This window comes from Salvelinus fontinalis, chromosome 13 (genome assembly GCF_029448725.1).
Source record: "Salvelinus fontinalis isolate EN_2023a chromosome 13, ASM2944872v1, whole genome shotgun sequence".
Classification (NCBI taxonomy): Eukaryota; Metazoa; Chordata; class Actinopteri; order Salmoniformes; family Salmonidae; genus Salvelinus; species Salvelinus fontinalis.
In genome coordinates this window covers 32,158,981-32,172,398 of record NC_074677.1, presented here as the reverse complement: position 1 = coordinate 32,172,398, position 13,418 = coordinate 32,158,981, and the positions used below count along the sequence as shown (strand labels likewise).

General features: G+C 43.0%; 1 protein-coding gene and 1 non-coding gene across 6 annotated transcripts in view; both read right to left on the bottom strand.

Moving 5' to 3' along the window:
- LOC129868440 (cell adhesion molecule 1-like) overlaps window positions 1-13,418 on the bottom strand; it is a 542,438-nt gene that overhangs the window by 348,864 nt on the left and 180,156 nt on the right. The gene's annotated exons all lie outside the window — the stretch shown is intronic.
- LOC129869131 (U7 small nuclear RNA) lies at window positions 13,214-13,269 on the bottom strand. Its single transcript, XR_008761854.1, has one exon. It is a non-coding gene; the product is annotated as a U7 small nuclear RNA (small nuclear RNA).

Sequence of the window (13,418 nt, the reverse complement as noted above, 5' to 3'; positions counted from 1 at the left end):
AAACGTAATGGAGCTAAGCAGAGGTAAAGTCCGAGTTGAAATCCTGGATCAGTCTGTTTTCCACAAGACACAGAGATGAATTCACCTTACAGCAGGATAGTAACCTAAAACACAAGGCCAAATCTACACTGGAGTTGCTTACCCAGAAGACAGTGAAGGTTCCTGAGTGACCAGGTCACAGTTTTGACTTAAATCTACTTTAAAATTTATGGCAGAACCTGAAAATGGTTGTCTAGCAATGATCAACAACTAATTTGACAGAGCTTGAAGAATTTTTAAATAATAAATGGGCTAATATTGCACAATCCAAGTGTGGAAAGCTTTAGAAACTTACCCAGAAAGACGCTGCCAAAGGTGGTTCTACAAAGTATTGACTCTGGGGTGTGAATACTTATGTAAATTAGATATTTCTGTATTTCATTTTCAATAAATTAGCAAATATACATTTTCCAAAATGTTTTCACTGTCATTATGGGGTATTGTGTGTAGATAGGTGATACAAAATATAGATGTAATCAATCTTGAATTCAGGCTGTAACACAGCAAAATGTGGAATAAGTCCAAGGGTATGAATAATTTCGAAAGGCACTGTAACTCAAGGTAAATAACTTCAGGGCCTTGTCAGGCTTCTCTCCGCCTGACCGTGGTCCATTTGACATTTACATTAGAATTAGCTCCACGGAGACACAAGCAGAGAATATCGGCAAAACCTCACTTCACCTCCTTCAGAAAGTCAGTCAATATGTTTCTCTCAAAGCCAATCATATGGTGGGCAGTAACCCGATAACATCAACATGCATGCAGTGTCATCTGATCCGTGCTCCGGCGGTGGCATGTGCAATATCTATTATTCTGCCAAGGTGGTCTCAAAAACGGCTCAACGAGAGCGGATGCAGCAACCCTAGTCATTGCCGAGCTCCATTATTCATTCGCTCATTCAGATAGTTTCCTTTGTTTTGTGGGGGCACACAGGTATGTTTATACCTCCGTTTGTGTATGTGTGTGAGAGTCAGGCGCATACCGTTTGCCATATCAAACCAACACAGCTGCCATTCTGTCCTCTTCTCAGATCGTTCCTGATCAAGCCTCACTGACTGGCTGCTTCATCTCCTCAGTCCTCCACATATTCCTTAGTCTCCCAGGATGTGCTAAATCCTCAGCACCCATGGGGTTTTGCCCTCAGTGTTTCCTCTCCCTCTCTCCATCTCTCGGTGGGGCCGCTACGTGTGGAGCAGCCCGACGGCAGGAAGCAAAAAAAAGGAAGCAGCGAGAGAGGGTGGGCGTGCTAATCTTCCCCCTATTCTGTGGTTGGGCTACGTTAGTTAACTGCCATACTTGAGATGGAAGTAGAGAGGGAACGCGAGAGAGAAAAAAAAGAAAAGTTCTATCAGCACCTGGCCTGAGTTTTTACACTGGCGCTATGATCCCAGTGGGCTTGGCAGGGGGGGAGGAAGAAGAGAGCCTGAGGGGTGGAGGGAGGAGGGAGGAGAGAGGGGGGAGCCATTGAGGAGGAAAGGGATTATTTAACCTAATCCAAATGACAGCTACTACTTCACATAAGGGACTCCCTCTCCCATCACTTGAACGAGTCTTGAAACAATTCAAATCTAAATTGCTTCTCTTAGCCCCGAACACACCTGTAAGCTCTTTGGTGGGTGACTGTATAGAAGGAGGTCAAGGAGAACGAATCTGGTGGCGGGTGCGTCGTGGGATATCTAGGTTTACCGCCAGAAGGGGGCTCACAGACCCCCCACCCCACCCACATTTGCATTGAATATTACAATGCGGCTTCGGGTCATTTAATTAGAAATCAGCAGAGCTGTGACAGCCAGGAGAGGCAGACGAAGCCTGGTGCCGTGGCCACAGTAGTGTGCCTCTCCGTGGGATTAGTTGCCGCACCAGCACAGGGGTGCCCTGGTGGTCCACTTAGCTTAGCTGTATGGCCTTTAGCTCATAGCAGCTTAATAACCATCTCATTAAGGGATGTCTTTATCCTTGACATGGGCTTTAAAGCCGATGGAAGGGCCAGCTCAAGGGCCTGGGTCGCTTGTAACCAACGTGTTTCTGTTTATTGGATCTATTAAAAGTTCCCTGGCTAGCTTTCTCCTCCGGTTTGGGTGTTTTATAGAAGGATAGTGAGGGAGACCGCCATTTGTGACCGCCCCTCTGAAGTCAAGATATTCAGCGTCTGACCCCGGAGAGATAAATTAATGACATCTAAGGATTTGGCCTCTTTCCCCAAAAAGCAGGAAGAAAGAGAGAGCTGTCAGGAGAAACATGGAGTGTATTAATCCACCCCATGTGCTGAATGTCAGCCTCTTATCCTGCTAACAACTCAAGTAATTTTTTTTCATGAATGTCATGAACATTTAAAATGCTTCGCTTCCAAAAAAGTATACAGACAAACTTCCCAGGCAAGGAAAAGATTAGCATCTCACTCTCCTCTCCACCATTGCGGTAGAAACAAATAAAGACATTAGCTGTGTTTGAATACTCATACTAACCGCACTAATCGTACTATTTGTGATGTAAATTAAGTATATAGTATGCTTATTGGTCATAATATGGTTATAGTTAGTATAGCAAAAGTTCCCGGATGTCGTACTACATTCGCCAAAATACGAAATATAAAAGCAGTGGACACTATTTCCGTGCTTTTAGGGCCCATAATGCAATTCTTCAAAAAAATACCGTGGCTTTACATCATTTTCAGATTTTAAGAAAATATGCACCCAAAGTCCAACAATTCATTGCTTTAAATAATTATGACAAATGTTAAGAAAATGTTGAGCAACGACTTTTCAAATAAGTTACCTTACACGTTATGTTGGCTGACAATTTGTTCGCTACGCTATCCTTACAAACCACATAGTATATTATTACAGCAGTATGTAAAGGTATGTTAGCTAGCTACCTAACGTTAGTTGGCTACTAACCAACGTTTATTGACTTGATTATTCCAGTCATACTTAGCTTAGCTAAGTGGTATAGTCATTGAGCGTTGTCAATGGACATTTAGGTGCTTTCGTAAATTCGCTCTGGCTATCTACTCTGATTTCAGAGCACTCTCGTCTGAGTGTACCAGAGCGCAGAAAAAATGACGAATTTACGAAAGCTCAAAACCCATGGAATATAACCGGTGTCAGTAAACATCTGCAAAAAGCGTAATTAAATTGTTGACAGCAGCACAGTTTGTCACCAACGCTCTGGATAACATGAACTGCCTAACCAGCGCTGCTAGGGCAAGTAAAATGGTCAAAGTGAGGTGTTCTCTCATGTGTGTCTGGAAGTAGCTAGCAAGCTAGCCAATGTTAGCCAGTTAGCTTGGATGCTTGACTGCCATTGTAAGGTCAGAACTCTCGAATCAAGCCTACTCTTCGGCCAGAGCATCCGGTGTGCGCTCTGAACACTACGAGAGCTAAATGCTCTGAATTTACAAACGGACAATCTAACAACACTCAATATATGAACGCCCAGAGGGCACTCTGGCACTTGAATCTAACTTCTTTTGGCTGCAGGGGCAGTATTGAGTAGCTTGGATGAAAGGTGCACAGAGGTGCCCAGAGTAAACGGCTTGCTCCTCAGTCATAGTTGCTAATATATGCATATTATTATTAGTATTGGATAGAAAACACTGACGTTTCTAAAACTGTTTGAATTATGTCTGTGAGTATAACATAACTCATATGGCAGGCAAAAACCTGAGAAGTTCCACTTCCTGTCTCGATTTTTTCTGAGGCTGGTAGATTTTCAACCAAGCTCCCATTGAAATTACAGCGAGATATGGATGAGTTTTCGCTTCCTACGGCTTCCACTAGATGTCAACAGTCAATAGCACTTTGTCTGATGACTCTACTGTGAAGTGGGGCCGAAGGAGACAGGAATGACTCACCACTGCCATGACCTGACCATGCTTTGACCACACGCGTTCACGTTAGAGGCAGCTCCGTTCCATCGTTCATCTGAAGTCAATGTAATTCTCCGGTTGGAACGTTATTCAAGTGGTATGTTAACAACATTCTAAAGATTGATTCAATACATCATTTGACATGTTTCTACTGACTGTTACGGAACTTTTGGACATTTTGTCACGTTTTAGTGAACGCGCTTTGTGACTTTGGAATTGTTTACCAAACGCGCTAACCAAAGTAGCTAATTGGACATAAATAACGGACATTATCGATCAAATCAAGCATTTATTGTGGACCTGGGATTCCTGGGAGTGCATTCTGATGAGGACCATCAATGGTAAGGGAATATTTATCATGTAATTTCTGGTTTCTGTTGACTCCAACATGGCGGCTAATTTGGCTATTGTTCTGAGCTCCGTCTCAGATTATTGCATGATTTGCTTTTTCCGTAAAGTTCTTTTGAAATCTGACACAGCGGTTGCATTAAGGAGAGGTATATCTATAATTCCATGTGTATAACTTGTATTATCATCTACATGTATGATGAGTATTTCTGTTGAAACAATGTGGCTATGCACTATTACTGGATGTTTTTGGAACTAGTGAATGTAACGCGCCATTGTAAACTCAGATTTGTTTATATAAATATGAACTTTATCAAACAAAACATGCATCTAATGTGTAACATGAAGTCCTATGAGTGTCATCTGATGAAGATCATCAAGGTTTAGTGATTCATTTTAGCTATATTTCTGCTTTTTGTGATTGCTATCTTTCGCTGGAAAAATGGCTGTGCTTATTGTGGTTTGATGGTGACCTAACATAATCGTTTGTAGGGCTTTCGCTGAAAAGCATATTTGAAATCGGACACTTTGGTGGGATTAACAACAAGATTACCTTTAAAAAGGTATAAGAAACATGTATTTCTGAGGAATTTTAATTATGAGATTTCTGTTGTTTTGAATTTGGCACCCTGCACATTCACTGGGTGTTGTCATATTCAGCACCCAGTGAATATCAGGATTACAGACATAAGAAGTTAAGAACACACCCGAAGTCTAAATGTCTAGCTAGTAATCTGTTATGCTAACAAGCTATCAAGAGGTTGCATAGCAACAGCATAAACTTCCAGTAGACCGGTGAAGCACTAATACGCTCAACTGAAAGGATACCATTCGTTTAGCAGTGGTTCCCAACTTTTTATAGTCCTTTACCCCTTCAAACATTCAACCTCCAGCTGTGTATCCCATCTAGCACCAGGGTCAAAGTCTTTGAAGCTGTCAGGCATACTCTTGGCAGCAAGAGCCTCTCGGTGGATGCTGCAGTGTACCCAAGTGGCATCGGGAGCAACTGCTTGCACGCGCGTTACCACTCCACTTTGTCTCCCTGTCATGACTTTTGTGCCATCAGTACAGATACCAACACGTCTTGATCACCAAAGTACATTTGATGTCACAAAGCTGTCCAGAACTCTAAAAAAATCATCTCATGTTGTCCTGGTTTCCAGTGGTTGCAGAAGATGTCTCCTCCCCCCCTCCCCCCATCAACGTAACGGACATATACCAGGAGCTGTGCCAGGCCCGCCACGTCTCTTGACTCATCCAGCTGTAACGCATATAATTCACTAGCTTGTATGCAAAGCAGTAATTGTTTCAAAACATCTCCTGCCATGTCACTGATGCGTCGTGAAACAGTTGTTGTTTGATGAAGTCATTGTCTGTATAGTTTTTATGGCCTTTTCCCACAGCATTGTCCCAGCCATATCCGCGGCAGAAATTCTCCACAAAAGTATGGGACTTGCCTGTCCTAGCCACTCAGTAGCTCACCATATAAGACACTTCTAGCCTCTTCTTATTAATGGTATCGGTTGCTTTTATAAACTCCGCAAACTGTTTATTTTCAGAAAACTTAACATGTGTAAATATTTGTATGAATATAAGATTCAACAGACATAAACTGAACACAGACATGTTCCACAGACATGTGACTAACAGATATGGAATAATGTGTCCCTGAACAAAAGGGGGGTCAAAATCAAAAGTAACAGTCAGTATCTGGTGTGGCCATCAGCAGCATTAAGTACTGCAGTGCATCAACTCCTCATGGACTGCAACAGATTTGCCAGTTCTTGCTGTGAGATGTTACCCCACTCTTCCACCAAGGCACCTGCAAGTTCCCGGACATTTCTGGGGGGGGAATGGCCCTAGCCCTCACCTACAGCAACGGTGGGTTTGTGCCCATAGGCAACGTTGTTGCCGGTGGTGTCTGGTGAGGACCTGCCTTACAACAGGCCTACAAGCCCTCAGTCCAGCCTCTCTCAGCCTATTGCAGACAGTCTGAGCACTGTTGGAGGGATTGTGCGTTCCTGGTGTAACTCGGGCAGTTGTTGTTGTCATCCTGTACCTGAAACGCAGGTGTGATGTTCGGATGTACCGATCCTGTGCAGGTGTTGTTACACGTGGTCTGCCACGGAGAGGACGATCAGCTGCATCCTGTCTCCCTGTAGCGCTGTCTTAGACGTCTCACAGTACGGACATTGCAATTTATTGCCCTGGCCACATCTGCAGTTCTCATGCCTCCTTGCAGCATGTCTAAGGCATGTTCACACAGATGAGCAGGGACCCTGAGTATCTTTCTTTTTCAGAGTCAGTAGAAAGGCCTCTTTAGTGTCCTAAGTTTTCATAACTGTGACCTTAATTGCCTACCGTCTGTAAGCTGTTAGTGTCTTAACGACCGCTCCACAGGTGCATGTTCATTAATTGTTTATGGTTCATTGAACAAGCATGGCAAACAGTGTTTAAACCCTTTACAATTTAGATCTGTGAAGTTATTTGGATTTTTATGAATTATCTTTGAAAGACAGGGTCCTGAAAAAGAGACGTTTCGTTTTTTGCTGAGTTTACTTCTCTTACTTACTTGAAAGTCGTCTTTATTCTCGCTCAAAAAACTCCTGTGGCTTATTTTTCAAATTGTCATGTTTCGTTTCTAAATGTCTGCGCAAGAGTGAAGGTTTCCTGTATTTGACATTGTGTTGTTATTTCGCTGAACACTAGATGGTTTAATTTTTTGGGGGCAGAGAAACGAGGCTACTCAGGAGAGAAAAAAAACTCACCCAAATGTATAGCTCAGTTGGAAAATATAAATGCACTGTTTGAAAATGTGAAGATTTTTTAATTTTTTAAATGTGTATCACATTTTTATTTGGCGTACCCCTGGGGGTAAAAAAAAAAATCTATCCACTATTCAATTTCAACAAAATGCCAAGCAACAGTAAGTCTTCTTCATTAAAAATTGTGTAGGTGGTATTACCTATGAGCCATGGGGTTTTGGATACCGTGATGGAAGCATTTTGAGTATAGTTTACTAAACAATAGGCTCCTGCTGGCATTTATTCATCCAGAACTGAACAATGTCCCATGTCAAAGCCCCACGTTATGAAAGCTCCGAGGCTATTACCATCACTCAGGGTATATTCAACAGTGTCACGTTCCTGACCTGTTTTCTGTTATTTTTGATTGTGTTTAGTTGGTCAGGGCGAGTTGGGGTGGGCATTCTATGTTTTGTGTTTCTATGTTTAGGTGGTTTGTAATTAGCCTTATATGGTTCTCAATCAGAGACAGGTGTTTGACTTTTCCTCTGATTGAGAACCATATAAAAGGTAGGCTGTTCACACTGTTTGTTTGTGGGTGATTGTCTTCCGTGTCTGTGTCTGTGCACCACACGGGACTGTTTCGTTTGTTTGTTCGTTCGTTTGTGTCGTCTGTACCAGTTCATGCGTTCTTCGTGTTATGTAAGTTCGTTTGTTCGGGTCTGTTTGACTTCGTTTATTATTTTGTATATTCTCAAGTATGTTTAGTTTTCGTCTTGTTTAATAAATATTAATGTCGTATCACAACGCTGCGTTTTGGTCAAATCCCTACTCCTCCTCTTCGTCTGAAGAGGAGGAGGACAGCCGTTACAAACAGGCGCTGGGGGTGTCAATTCCCCACGTTATGAGAGCTCCGAGGCTATAACCATCACTCAGGTTATATTCAACAGGCGCTGGGGGTGTCAATTCTCCACGTTATGAGAGCTCCGAGGCTATAACCATCACTCAGGGTATATTCAACAGGCGCTGGGGGTGTCAATTCTCCACGTTATGAGAGCTCCGAGGCTATAACCATCACTCAGGGTATATTCAACAGGCGCTGGGGGTGTCAATTCTCCACGTTATGAGAGCTCCGAGGCTATAACCATCACTCAGGGTATATTCAACAGGCGCTGGGGGTGTCAATTCCCCACGTTATGAGAGCCCCGAGGCTATAACCATCACTCAGGGTATATTCAACAGGCGCTGGGGGTGTCAATTCCCCACGTTATGAGAGCCCCGAGGCTATAACCATCACTCAGGGTATATTCAACAGGCGCTGGGGGTGTCAATTCCCCACGTTATGAGAGCCCCGAGGCTATAACCATCACTCAGGGTATATTCAACAGGCGCTGGGGGTGTCAATTCCCCACGTTATGAGAGCTCCGAGGCTATAACCATCACTCAGGGTATATTCAACAGGCGCTGGGGGTGTCAATTCCCCACGTTATGAGAGCCCCGAGGCTATAACCATCACTCAGGGTATATTCAACAGGCGCTGGGGGTGTCAATTCCCCACGTTATGAGAGCTCCGAGGCTATAACCATCACTCAACCTCATATATTAAACTTCTCATCATATACCAGAATGAAAATGAAAAGCACGCAATAAAAACCATCATTACAATCAAAACATTCCTTTGAAAAACAGAGGAGCAGGTGGCACACTACGAATCTTGAAAAAAAAAGGAGAAAAAATAAAGCAGATGACCAACTCTGGCATCGCAAAGCATTAATCAAGGCCCTAGCCGGCCAGGAAATTAAATAAGGAGACAAAGAAATGGGCTGGGGGGGGGCTTTTGACCCCATGATATTGAGAGACGGTGCACTTGGGCTGCGGTATTTCATAAATTCATCATTGGCATAAAGGTAATAGAGCTTCGGAGGGGGGCAGCTAACGCTAACGATCACCGACAGACAGCCCTCCCCCTGAACGAGATGAAAAGGTAGAGCCTTTATGACGTGAGATTATAAAAGGTAAAAATGTGCTGCTAATGAGTAATTAGGGTGTTCTGTTAGAGGGACAGGCTCAGAGCCAAAAGGCAGTAGTCTTTTGAGGACCTTGACACGGAGACGACAGTAATTGCGGCCGTCAGAACAACCATTGATTCTCATTTTGAAATAAAACCCGGCTCGACATCGCCAGGCAGCTCCTGACGGGCGTGGGCTGACAGGTACTGTCGGCTGTAGTGAGGAGGAATATAGGCCTACCAAGAGTCCTAATTTTCGCCTCAGAACAGTCCAAATTGGCTGTGCTGTTATGCTCAGGGCATTTGTCCAGTGGGTTGGTATTTGAGCAAAGTTACTGGCTAGCTATAATCCCTCCAGCAAAACAACCTGCCCTTTATGATTCCTTTCCAGCTGATCAGTTTGTTTGGAGCAAGTAAGGACCTAATGATGAAGGGATAGAACAACATTAACAAACCTCTTTTTGATGTAGGCTTACTTGACCTAAAATTATGAAGTTTCCTACCAACTACGCAAAGCCTAAAATAGATGACCTGGACTGTGACACGATGTGACAGGAGATATGACAGCTATGCCCAAGATCATTGGCAGGACTAGGCTTTTGAAAACGTTATAGTACTGTAGGCTATATGATCTAAGAGGCTGAGCTCACTCAATGCTCAAATCAGTTTGAAGTGTTGAAACTGGAGGTAAGACCAGCGGCGTCAACATGTGTCATTTGGGCCACACACAGTTAACATGGACGATGACATCAGCACTGAGAGAGTCCCTTCAGGCTTCACAAATCGCCAGGTCCGCCTCATTGGGCCCTCCTGTCAAAGCATGCTGGAAAAGGAATTAAAAGCATCTATAGACCAAATTGACTCGGCTGGCAGAAGGAAGTCTCACTGAATGTGTGGTGTACTTAGCGAGGGGGAACTGTTGCCAATATCTGCACTTAAGAACAGAATACTCAGGCTAGTTCCAGAGACACAGCGAGGGTCCTCCAGAAGCTTCATTTATTCTCAGCAGGAAACTGAGGCTGAAATGAGTTCTGCCGGAGACATAAATAGACTGTCAATATGAGAGGTCAGAATAAAAGCCCTTTTATTCCATCGCAGGCTAGATTTCCATGTCTTTATATTAGAGAGAGAACAGCAAATCAGAAATAGACTAACTTTTTCTTGTCGTTATTATCTTAAACACAACAAATGTATGTGTTGTATGGCAGCTTTATTCGCGTCCAATCCAAGCTTCAGTTTCCATACGACCGTATCACTAATGAAGTGATTAGATTGATGCAGCTATCTGGACAACTTCAGCCATTGATTCCCTGTCGGTAATATTGACCTGTAATATTACATCAGACTGTGGTATTCCTTCCTTAGAAACATTGTTTTAACCTGAGATGGCCAATCACAGTAAAGATTATTCATGCGAAGAGCAGATCTCAACGCAACTTGGCATTCCTTTATGAAGATACGTTATGCATTGCTCCATAGAAAATCAACAGGAGCAATGCCTCTAACTGGGTAGGGGGATGTAGGCCTAAGCAGCATAGCCTAACTTGTGTTGCAACAATGTGTCATTGCAATTCAAATCTGGTAGAAAGGCTGCTATTAACCCCATTTCTGACTGGTGAAAATAACAATGGAAAGTATTTGGAAAGGACATGGACACCAAGTCAGTAAAGAACAAATTCTTATTTACAATGACGGCCTACCCCAGCCAAAACCGGACGACGCTGGGCCAATTGCATGCCGCCTTATGGGACTCCCAATAACGGCCGGATGTGATACAGGCTGGATTCAAACCAGGTACTGTAGTGACGCTTCTTGCACTGAGATGCAGTGCCTTAGACCGCTACGCCACTCTGGAGCCCAATTGCCAATGGACATGAATCCCTGAGACCTGAAACTCAATGTAGGAAAGAACACAGCCACATCCCCCTCTACTATCTATGGCAGGGTTCCCCAACTGGCGGCTGGTGGTTTTATTTGGCCAGCCAAGTTTTCTGAGACTTATTTCTTTATTTATTTTCATTGTTGGACATAAGACTGTAAAAACACCAGGAAATCAGCTCCAGGTGATTTTAATTAAACTTCTCTAGGGTACGGGGAAGCATTCGGAATTTTGGATGAAATGCATGCCCAATTTAAACTGCCTGCATCTCGGGCCCATAATATATGATATGCATATAACTGGTAGATTTGGAAAGAAAACACTCTAAAGTTTCCAAAACTGTTAAAATAGTGTCTGTGAGTATAACAGAACTGATTTGGCAGGCGAAAACCTGAGAAAAATCCATTCAGGAAGTCGTTTTTTTTTGTGGTTTTGTAGTTTTCTATTCAATGCCAATAGAGTATCCATTGACTTAGGACTCAAACTGCAGTTTCTATGCCTTCCACTAGATGTCAACAGTCTTCAGAAATTGTTTCAGGCTTGTATTCTGAAAAATTAAGAAGTAAGAGCAGTCAGAATGAGTGGACCCTGCCGTGTCACAGAGCTTTTTCCTGCTCAAGACCGAGAGAGTGCGTTTCATGTTTACCTTTTAAATTGACGACGTTATTGTCCGGTTGAAATATTATCGATTATTTAGGCTAAAAACAACCTGAGGTTTGAATATAAACATCGTTTGACATGTTTCTATGAACTTTACGGATACAATTTGGATTTTTTCGTCTTCCTGTTTTGACTGCTTTGAGCCTGTGAATTACTGAAGAAAACGCGTGAACAAAACGGTTTTGGGGTATAAAGAGACTTTATCGAACAAAAAGAACATTTGAGTAAATGATTGTCTGCTGAGTTGAACCATATGAAGATCAAAGGTAAGGGATTAATTTTATCTCTATTTCTAAATTGTGTAACTGTTCTACCTGGCTAGCTAGTGTTTGTAATGATTTGTCTAGTGGGCTATGTTCTCAAATAATCGTAAGGTATGCTTTCGCCGTAAAGCATTTTTTAAATCTGACACCGTGGTTGGATTCACAAGCAGTTAATCTTTAAACCTATGTAAAATATGTTTTGTTTTCTGAATTTTTATAATGAGTATTTCTGTATTTGAATTTGGCGGCCAGCAGTTTCAATGGCTGTTGAATAGTTAAGAAATCTATTCAAGTTTTACATGCATAATAGAGAGACACGTGATCGTATACAAATGTATGCAAGATCGTATACAAATGTATGCAAGGTTTGGGCTTCTTGAGGTCAATTTGCTGTCTACTAATTATTTGTAATTATGTCCCCCCCCCGACCATCCACTCAAGAAAAGAAAAAAAATCGGCCTGCGGCTAAATCTGGCTGGTGATCCCTGACCCATGGTATTCTCCTCAACCCCCACCACAACTCTCCCTCTCCCGGCAGACCCTGAGCTGAAGAGGTTAGGGCAGGATAATGTTTACAATCTGTAATAATAACGCTGGGAACTGCCACTATAATCATCCTTGAACTAGGTTTAGCCTGGGCCTTATTGCAGGTATTACAGAGGTAATTCAAGCCACCGCTGAGAATCTTTAGATTTCATTTAAGCCTTTTTGGATGATGCTGGGCGCTGACAATGGCCGTCCATCTTTCTAAACAGTCCTTATCTGAACGGAGGATCCCAGCCTCCGATTGTGCCGTTGATGGATAGCTCTCCCGTTTTTTTCCCTTCGCACTCCCCCTCTCCTTATTTCTCACTTCACATACTGTCTGAAGACTTTCCATTATCGCATAGTGAGAAGAGGCCACTGCGGATATAGTGGCTGTCCGAAAAAAAACTGGGGTCTATGAGAAGGCAAACGAGAGTAGACAAGACGTGCTCCCCAATCTAAAGTGGCTTCCTCTCTTTGTTTACTTTCCTTCTTCTGCACTGATATGAAAACAACTCACCCGAGTACTAGGCCTACTGGGTAACCTTCTTCATCTGTCCAACTCTTTTAAAATTAGTATGAGGAGAATAGGACAGGTAGAGTGGGTATACAGTATGAGACTGCAGGCAGGCCACTCAGAGAATATAATAAAATAAAGAATGTTCTAGTGTAACATACACCAGATAAGTGCAGTGAAAGGTGTTGTTTCACAGGGTCGGCCAGACTAGTACAGTGCCCCTCGAGAAAATTTGGGTTAAGTGCCTTGCTGAAAGGCACATGGACAGATTTTTCGCCTTGTCTGCTCGGGCATTCGAACCAGCGGCCTTACGGTTACTGGCCTAACGCTCTAAGACCTAGACTACCTGCCCCCATAAAAATGGGGGCTTCTTCAATTGAAGATGCCTACTTGACAAATACTAAAAGAGCTAGTTTTCCAACTTGGAAGACACCTGATGCTCATGTGGGAGTCCCTCATGTCGGTAATGAGGCAGCCTTCATTGCAATATCTGAGAAACTGCCACACAACTTTCTTTTTTATGCTATATTAAAAAGACAACCATTCATTGCCCAACTGCTTGGTGAA